Genomic DNA, 9,981 nt, shown 5'->3' with positions numbered 1-9,981 from the left:
TAAATTTGATATCAGATCTGGTTCGTAAATTGGTTCTCCCTGAAAAAGTGGAAGAAGGTGGAGATTTGGCCATTGCTAGAGCACATAGAGTACCGGTGGTCCGATCGGATGTATGTCTTTACTACGCATGCTTTTACAACGCATGCCTTTACCACGCAGGTTTTACAACGCAAGTCGTTACAACGACTTGCGTTGGGGGGCGCTGGATAGTGAATAGTTTAATTTACTATTCGAACTCTAGTCCCCGTGGATAGTAGGGAAGGTTTTGGATAGTAAATTAAACTATTCCCTATCCTACAGCGCCTCCCAGCGCAAGTCGTTGTAACGACTTGCGTTGTAAAAGTTGCGTGGTAAAGGTACTGCGTGGTAAAAGTTGTGTTGTAAGCGCTGTTCCCCGGTCCGATCTACCAATGCGAAGTACCCCAGAATATTCCTGGTCAACTTTGGGGATGTACGGATCAAAGAACAAATTTTGACTAAGGCAATCAAGAAGAAATCCTTTTCTACACCGAACAACTTCTCATTTTGAAGAAGAAATGAAATTAAATTAAATAAAATACCGTATTTAATAAAGCACACATCTACTCAAACTAGAGTGTCCTGGTGCATAGATAGCGGAGGGAGAGGAGCGGAGAAGCCAATTTTTGATTAAAAAGCCACGTTTTTAGATTCTTTCTAAATGAAAGTAGGTCAGTGTTTAGCCTTAAGGACTCCGGAAGGCTATTCCATAGTTTAACGCCCAAGAAGCCAAATGATCTACCTCAACTACGGACACTGCAAATTTTGGGCACAGCAGCCAGGTTCTCATTGGAAGAGCGTAGGGGTCTTGAAGTAGAATAGTGGTTCACTCGTTTAATTAGTTAGCCGGCTCCACCCTGGTGGAACGCTTTGAAAAAGATGGTCAAAGCTTTGAAGTTTATTCTTTCTTTAATGCGGAGCCAGTGAAGAGATTTGAGAATCGGAGTCAAGCTAGATCTGAGTTTAGATCTTAGGATGGCTCTGGCTGCCGTGTTTTGAACTGTAGGGGCTGGGTCAAGGATTTGGGGAGACCAAGGTACAGGCAGAATATACCCAGACATGTCGATATTAGCAACACAAGTTTGTTGGACTGATAGATGAATTTAAACAAAATGGTGCCCCTGCCGGTATAATCCAATAATCCAAATTTAAGTTCCTTTCAAAGGTCGATCCCACATATTTCAGAAAATTGATTGTGTTAAAGAATTCTTTCTCACAATCAAGGGTGAAGGAGGGACTAGGAGATAGCATTTATGTAAGATAAAATGTTATGAGATAGGTAAGGACTAGGAGATAACATTTATGAGAGATACAACGGTATGCGTTATACAAGGGTTCTAGACATTTCAGAGAAAATTGATTTAAGTCAACTTGAGAATGTAGTAATACAGAGATGTATCTCAAGAGAACAAGACACTATGAGGTCCCAGGCCTGTTTGTAAGAGCTCTTAAATACCATTCCACTGTACTTCCTTAGGGGGAAGAGGGCGTGGCATGGATGGTAGAACAAGGCACATGTGGGACTGGTGCCCATGATGGGTAGGGCTCAGAGTATGGGGAGGAGGGACGATACAGGGGCACGGAGAGGTGGAGGGGTAAAAAAGGAAAGAAGAATTATCCAGTAGACGGGAGGAAAACATTTTTCGAACTTCAGGATATAGGTGCATTCAGATCCAAATTAAGTGCTTTAGGGGAACTAGGAGAGCAATTTGTGCACTCACCATGCACAGTGATGTCATTAATGATGTAACTTCAGGTGTCATCAGTGATGTTATCAATAATATCATAGAACATGTCATGAGTGATGTAATATGTGAAGTGATATGCAAAGTCATAAGCAGTGCATGGCGTGTGAGCAAGTTCCTATGGTAACTAGGCTATAACTATACCTACACCGTGGTGACCACCTTTGTGTAATATATATATATATGATGTGAAAAGTGTACTATGCTTTTTATTATCATTGCAGATTGTAAGGAGGGGCCATGGTTCATGTGATGCTAAGCCTCAAGTGAGTCATGATTCCCCTCCCATCTGTCAACATTGGTAATTGCATATTATAGTCTGTGCAGTTGCATTTATGGTTTACACATTTTTTCATGTGTATTTGTTTTAAACAAAATGCATTTAACCAAAATGAGGATCGAAGGGTTTATACAATAAGGTAAAATCGCTTGAAGAGCTTTCCTGACTTTCAGGAGAGTTTTTTCCATATGTAAAATAATGGTCACTGCAATTTGTGTAAGGGAGAATTTTATCTCGGCACAATTTACTATACTGTGGTGTTACACCTGAATTTGACCGTATCACTGTATTAGAACATTGGAATGTTGGGAGCTCCATTGAAAACAATGGAGTGCTCCGGGCTTATAATGGCTGGTATAAGCCTGGAGCTCCAACATTCCAGTGTTTCTTTGTTCACAGCTCTGGCTGTAAACAAAGGCTTCAGGGAGCCTGAGGGGATTCCAATCCCCTCACGCTCCCATAAGGCTTTGTTCTTTTTTTGTTAGAACATTCTGCCCTCTGGTGGTAGAATGTTCTAATAGCCTTATAGCCCTTCGTAGATGGGCTATACCGCGATTGAAGTCCCTCTCCCCTGTTAAAGGCCCTCGCCTTCGGCTCGGGGCCTTTAACGTGGGAGAGGGCCTTTAATAGCCGGTATAGCCCTCTACGGCGGGCTATAAGGCTATAGTATGAAATGTGTGCATGTGTATTTATTAGTACGTTTATTCTAAAGAATGTTTTAGTGGGCCACATTTATTTTGACTGACAAAACTGCAGGCCATAAATTTGAATTCCGGACCAACCATCACAGATTTTCATTATTTCTACTTTTACAATCTGAGTACCATAAATTGGGTAATAGGAGCTCCTGTTAATTAAAGTGCATTAAAATAGCAACAACAGCAGTATTAAGCGTTACAATACAATAAAGTAACTATTCCTGTTATTGTACTTTATAATGATATTGAAAGTTTCCATTGTGTGTCTTCAGTCTTTGAAGAATACATCAATGCGTAGTTTCTTTTTTAAATCGCAGAACTCAAAATTAGTTTGCAACATCCTTTTTGTGTACTTGAGAGAGGGGGCAATTAGTCCCCACGATATACGGTAACGTGCAGTTTCTCCTATGTCAATACTTGTGGCCATGCTATCTTCTGGTGCACGTGACCAACCAGGAATAGAAATGTAGACAAAATGGAATTTAGCGTGGAATTAAATGCACAAATATGTAGGGTTCAACAACTATTATTCATATTCAAATCCTGTTCGACAGTGGGTGGTTGTGCAGACAGATTACTGCTCACATGCCACTAAATAAACAGAGAGCTATAAAAGTACACAGGAAAGGATAAAAACGTAATCCCTGTAATTAAGCACCCTTTGCTCGGGGGCTGGCTCTAATCCTGTGCTGGCTCTCATAAAAGGAAACGTGACATCAGAACTCAATTGTGATAAATTAGTACATTCAAACAGTCATGCAATTTCTCCATTACGGCTGAGTGCTTAAGTCACTAATATACTATAATAAAAGAAAACATGATGTATACATTGTCATATATTCTTTGCAGGCTTTTCATGTCTTATGGTACCTGTAAACCACGGTTATCCATTCTGTATCCTCTTTACATTTTTTTATAATTTACTTTTCCTGCTTGTGTGTAGGTTGTTATGACTTTCCTGAATCTTCAAAGCTTAGCAGCTAAAACCAGCAACACAAGCTGGTAGCCCAAGAAGGCCATGCCCTAGTAGGTGACCTTGGACTATGTGTTGCGTCATGACGACTTTGTCAAGTGTCAACAACACATAAAGTGTAGTTTATAGATGTTTCTAAAGGTAATTGCACCCATGTGTGAATGGTTACATAGAGGTTGACAGAAGTAATTGTGCAATCTGTTAAGATTTATGCACTTGGTTTGGCTTCACCCGAGAGAGAATACTCTCTCATCATATGTTGGCTCCGTGGTGTATCATTCCACAGCCTATGAAATGCTAGCATACCAATAAACGAAAACTATTTTATATCACAAAGTATACTGAATCAATACACATTAGATTATTTTTTTAATGAAGTTTTTTATTAATTTTTGTAATTACAGTGTAGAACAGTTAACATTGGAGCCCATACGTTCGGCACATAGAGTAATGTAGCATATTACATTTTTGACGTTGTAAGCCACGCTGTGTGCATATTCAATCGTCAAAACACACTATAGGCATTACAATGATTGTCAACACATTTCGCAAGTAGTGAAAGTACAGTAGGATAAAGCAAGTGAACTCCCGCTGTGCAGGGAACAAAGAAATGGAGAAGGGGATGAGCGAAAGTTAAGAAAGTGAGAGTGGGAAAAAAGAAAAACAATCCAACAAGATGAGAGCTCTTCAGTCCATGTCATATGCACATTACATTCTTTATCACAAAGGTACATTGTGTATCGAAAGAGAACTTGTTTTTTTTTTCACTGCTGCATGCTTTCTTTAAATGATTAGTCATGACTTGAAATGCAGGCGAGAGCTCTGACCTTTGACAACGCTTGTTTCTATCTGGGTTGGATGTGGAATAGGCTTTTGTGTTGTTAATGGTACTACAGTACATCACATATCTTCGGGATGACTCGTTCAGGTATGGATTAGCTGGAGGAAATTGTTAGATATTGGAGGTGAATATAAAAAAACCTTTCAATACATACTTAACATGGTATCGAATTTGCATTGGATTTTCCCTGATACTGTGGGGCTTTACTATGAACACTGTTGCATCGCTGCGTGAAAACAGCGATGCAACAGTTTTCACTGTGCTCCCCTTGCGACGCAATGGTATTTACTGTACGGCATTCATGTTGCAAGGAGTGACAGATGCGCCAGGAATCCTGATGTATCTGTCAGTGTAAAAGTCACGCTTTGCTGGAGTTGTGTCGTAAGCATGATGCAAATCCAGCAATGTGTAGGGGAGGCTTACCCTTAATGTACTGAATCACCAATACATAGGCGTAAGGTTTTGGTTCAGTGGCGTCCTTGAAGCGGCACAGTGAAATCTGATAGATTGCACTGTGCCACTCCTATGAGGCTATGCTGTGTGGGAACACCCGCCTTGCATACATTATACCTGACACAGGTATAACGTGGCACAGAGCTTTACAAGGTGACGCATCTGCCTAGATGCGTCACCTTGTAAATATGCTGCAACGTTGTGCATTGTTTACACTGCCGCTGCATCACAAAAAGTGACAAAACGGTGGCGCAAAAGTGTTGCAGGGGACTCATAAATAAGCCCCTTATGTTGAACATATAAAGCTGTGAAAAGAGCACTCCTTTTGAATTTCCGATTTCCAGACCTTCTAATTGAGATTCTACAGTGTAGCCCTCTGATGAAGTCTTGTGGGGATGGGCAGCATTCGGATGTGTGGGAAAACATGGGAAAGAGTACACTATTTCACAGTATGGTGCTTATGCCTCCTATACATGCCATCATATCGCTTGTAAATGCATTTAATGAATCACTAAATGTGCATTATGTGGAAACAAAGAGGTCGTCTTGTGGTCAAGACAAACAAACTGGAAAGACACAGGGAAGGCGTCCTTCAAAGGGTGGTTCAATTGGGTCACCTTCCTCAGGGGGGCCGACAACATCACAGCAAAAGCTTCGCCCACTCACAAGGCAAGGGTGGAAATGTGGGCCTCCCTGGACAAGATCATGGAACTACACAAATCCCCCTAGACAGCACACAAAAGCGTCGCAGGCTCTGAAGGCTTGGCACACAACCGCCACCACACCTACCCGGTCCCCTTTTCCCCTTTCCTTTTTCCCTCTTCTTCTTCCCACTTTCTTTTCCTCCTCTCGAGGGTAATACAACACTAACCGTAACAGGACACGCCAAGCATTTGATCGTGGAACAGATGTCCAACCGACCATTAACTCTTGCTGTCACGCCTATTGTAACCCCAACGGCGTCTGGAACATTCATATTTTACCCTCACTGTATCGTACTGTACTGTATATACAATAATCCTCTAATAAAATCCTTTGAATTCGAAATTACTTTTTGAGCATATATTGTACTTTAATTGTTTTCAAAGCGCTGTAAATAAAAGTGTTAAGGAACCATTATAAACTACTCAGTTTCCCCCCTCAGAATGACGGATGGCTCTGTTGACCTGCCATACTGAGCCATTCTGCTGGCTTTGTTGTAGGTATTTTCTTAATTGGGTTGGTAGTCCTATGTGGGCTACAAAGCCATACAAAGAGAATATACGTTTACTACTGGCTCAATGGGAGCGGGACTGTAAACTGTCTGGTTAGATCCCTGCATCTCTTGGGTCTTTCATAGTGGTAGTAGTAGTAGGCCTACTGGTCAATGGTGTCAATGCGAAATTCTAGAGCTTGCATTGGCCCATCCCTTACAAGGAACTTCCTGGAGCTGAAACATGAACCTGTCTATGAGGGCTATTGGGATATCATCACCATTCCTGAAGACCGGAAGTGGTACCACCAATATAGGGTGGGTACCCTTCCTGTCAATGCCTTTATCGACAAATGGAAAATTGCAAATAATACATCATGTCCATTTTGTCCTACACAGCCGGAAAGCATAGCCCATATCCTGTTTATTTGTCCTGAGTACAAATATCCTCGGTATAAGTGGCTGAAGCCCGTATGTTTGTTAAAGGGCATCACTACTGGGGCAGTGGCCCTAAGGATCTTTCAATCTGAGTGCTCAGAATGTATTGTAATTGCTGTTGCAAAATTTCTACATTGGATGTGGGCAATTAGGAGGAGTAAGCTTCGCCAGAATCAGAATGGCCTTTTATTGGAATTCTGTGTACTATCACTTCTGTGACGCTAAGAGATTAATGACCTCATGATCTTTTTTTTTTTTTTTAAAACTTCATTTATTGTATAGGTTTTTAAAATGTTGCTGCTCTTTTTAATAACATTAACTTATTGCATGAAATAACTTTTGGATTTGTTTCTCTGGTAGGAATGCCGTGTCACTGATATTGCCATGGTTTTTAACTGGTGTAGTTTTATTTATGTACAGTCTTTCATGATATATTTATTGAAATAAAGACTTCTTTGAATTGAATTGAATTGAATTGAATTGAGGATAGACTGTATTCTGTTTGTTAGGTGTAGTTAGAGTTTGGCCTGGGTGAAAGGGTAGTCCTCAAGTCAACGTTACTGAGTCACTGTGGCCAATGGTAATAGCCAACATTCAAACGCTGGTTTAAACTTCTCTGTTTTACGGTGGCCTCTGGAGAGCGGGTGTCTTGGTTGTTCTCCAGAGGATGGAACTTGCCTAGCTGTTTCCAGAGCTTCCAGTAACCCCATGCTTCTGCACTCCTGGAAAGGGGCGACCACTCGGTCCCCCCGAACGTATGGTGGAGTACCCCGATCTCCCCGGGAAACCATTTTGGGTGGGAGGCGTGTCCCGGCTGGTATGCCGGAAGCGGCGTAGCTGGGGCGCGCCTTTTCCCGCCCAAGAAGGGGTTGTCCTAGACACCAACACCGCCAGCCACGCCCGGGGGACGGATTCGAGGAGGGTCTACGCCCGCCCGACGAAGGATAAAAGGAGCGACAAGCCAAGGAAGCATCCTCTTGTTCCTGTGCTCTGAAGCTGCACCCCCGCGTTGCACGTGAGCTCGAGACGGAACGAAGAGCCAATTTTGAAATTGGTAATTTCTCTTTTTTCTCTTCTAGCGCTACAAGTCTTGTCCAGGACCTGCCATCTACGTGAGGAGAATGCCGGGCAAAAGGGTCGCAAAGAAGGTTAGCACCGACCAAATGCTCCGTATGCTGATGAAAGACATGGCGGAGATGAAGAGGAAAATGGCGGCCAGGGATGGTACAGGATGACCAAAAAGAACCATCCCAGGGGCGGTCCCCGCCGGGAGAAGAAAGAGGGCCAGGAACGGGGCAAATGAAGACGAGGTCCCAGTTCCGGAGGCTCCCCCGGCGAGCCCTCCCAGACCTGTGGAGGCTCCCGTGCCGGTTCCCGTCGAGGGGCAGCCGATCCCTGTTGTGGTTACCCCTGTGAACGAGGGGGACATGCCCCCGGAGTTGGCCGCCCAGCTGGCGGCATGGTTGGGTTGTAACAGCGTGGGTTCCGTTGCTCCAGGGGACACGGCCGAGGAGGCCAAGCAATTAATGAGGCAGTTGCGGCAATCACGGGAGGCCGCAAAACCACCTTGTCCTTTTGTTTCCCCACAGGCGCCCGTGGGTCAACCAGGATCAGGCGTTGGTACGGCGGGGTCGACAGTTACAGCGGCAGCTTCAGGTAAGCCATTGCCGATGGTTGGGGAGGGATCGGTACCTTCGAGGAGGGAGAAAATTGTGCAGCATATCCCGAAGGAGGTGAAGGAGAGGATATGGGCAGATAAATATGTAAACATATTTTCCTTGTTGACCGATCACTACGAAATCGAGCATGTAAAAAACCAGAAAGAGTTTCTGCATCCAAGTGTGTGGCGAGCCAGGATGGCCGGTTTTAGAGTCGATGAATCGATAGGCAATTGGGGCAGAGCGTTCGGAATGTTCACTGCAATTATGGGGGAACGTAGGCCCGATTTGTTGGGGGAATTGGCTGTGTATCAGACACGTATCATGGGTTTTTATGAAACGTATGGAGGAAATCAATGGTTTGCCTATGATAATATATTTCGTAAATCCAAGGAACATGATTCATCCCTGACATGTGATTGTTTTGACTCCATTTCATGGCAAAATATGGAAATGGGGAAGTCACCAGCATTGGGGGGTGAGATGGCCGGGTATTCCCGCCATTCGTCAGGGACGCCCTTTCGAGCAAGTTCCAGCAATGACCGGAACTCAAGGACTAGCGGCAGCACAGGGAAAAAAGGGGTCTGCTGGAGCTTTAACAGGGGCAAATGTACTAGGCCTCAGGGTTCTTGTAAATTCAGGCACGAATGTTCGGGGTGTGGCCAGTCCTCCCATCCGGAGAATACGTGCAGAGCCAAGACTAGTGATACGGGGAGTAGGGGTAGCGCCAAACAGGTCTGAAATGGTCCAGGGGGCGCCGCTACCGACCCCGGTTGATATCATGGCAATGATCCCTTGGCTAAACGAATACCCAGATCATATCTCCGCTGGGGTGTTGCGAGATGGTTTCTCATATGGTTTCCACATCCCGGCGGGGGATTTTCAGGGTGAAGCACAATGTAAGAATCAACTATCGGTGCAGCAGAATGCGGCGGTGGTACAAGCAAAGATTGGTAAAGAGGTGGCCCGAGGTCGGGTTGCTGGACCATATGACAACCCGCCAGTTGCTAATTTTGTTTGTTCACCCCTCGGTGTAGTCCCCAAAAAAGATCCGGGGGAATTCAGGTTGATACATAATTTGTCAGCTCCAAGGGGTCTTTCGGTGAACGATGCGATTGACCCGGGAGTTTGTTCGGTGCGGTACGCATCTTTCGATGAGGCCGTCGCCATTTTGAATCGCCTAGGGCCCGGAGCGCTGATGGCTAAATCAGATATCGAGTCAGCGTTCCGGTTGCTCCCGGTACACCCAGACGATCAGCGTCTCCTTGGTTTCATGTTTCAGGGTCGCTATTACATGGATAAATGTATGCCAATGGGTTGCTCCATCTCTTGTGCTTATTTTGAAGGATTCAGTTGTTTTTTGCAATGGGCCTTCACAAGAATAACAGGGTTTACTCATGTGATGCATTATCTTGATGATTTTCTGTTCCTGGGGGCAGCTGGGGACATAGAGTGTGCACGAGCTTTGAATGAATTTTGTGATCTCATGAGGCGCTTTTGCGTGCCATTGGCACCCGGTAAGACAGTGGGGCCGTCTACTTCGCTCGAGTTTCTTGGAATAGAGCTCGATTCCGAAGAGGGGTGCTTCCGCTTGCCCAAGGAAAAGGTGGCGAAATTCGAGGCATCGCTTAAAGCATGTATTAGCGCGACCAAAGTGAGATTACATCAGTTACAGCAGGTCGTGG

Source organism: Lissotriton vulgaris, chromosome 12, assembly GCF_964263255.1.
Source record: "Lissotriton vulgaris chromosome 12, aLisVul1.2, whole genome shotgun sequence".
NCBI lineage: Eukaryota > Metazoa > Chordata > Amphibia > Caudata > Salamandridae > Lissotriton > Lissotriton vulgaris.
The sequence above is the reverse complement of the archived record's forward strand: the minus strand, read 5'-3'. Positions refer to the sequence as shown.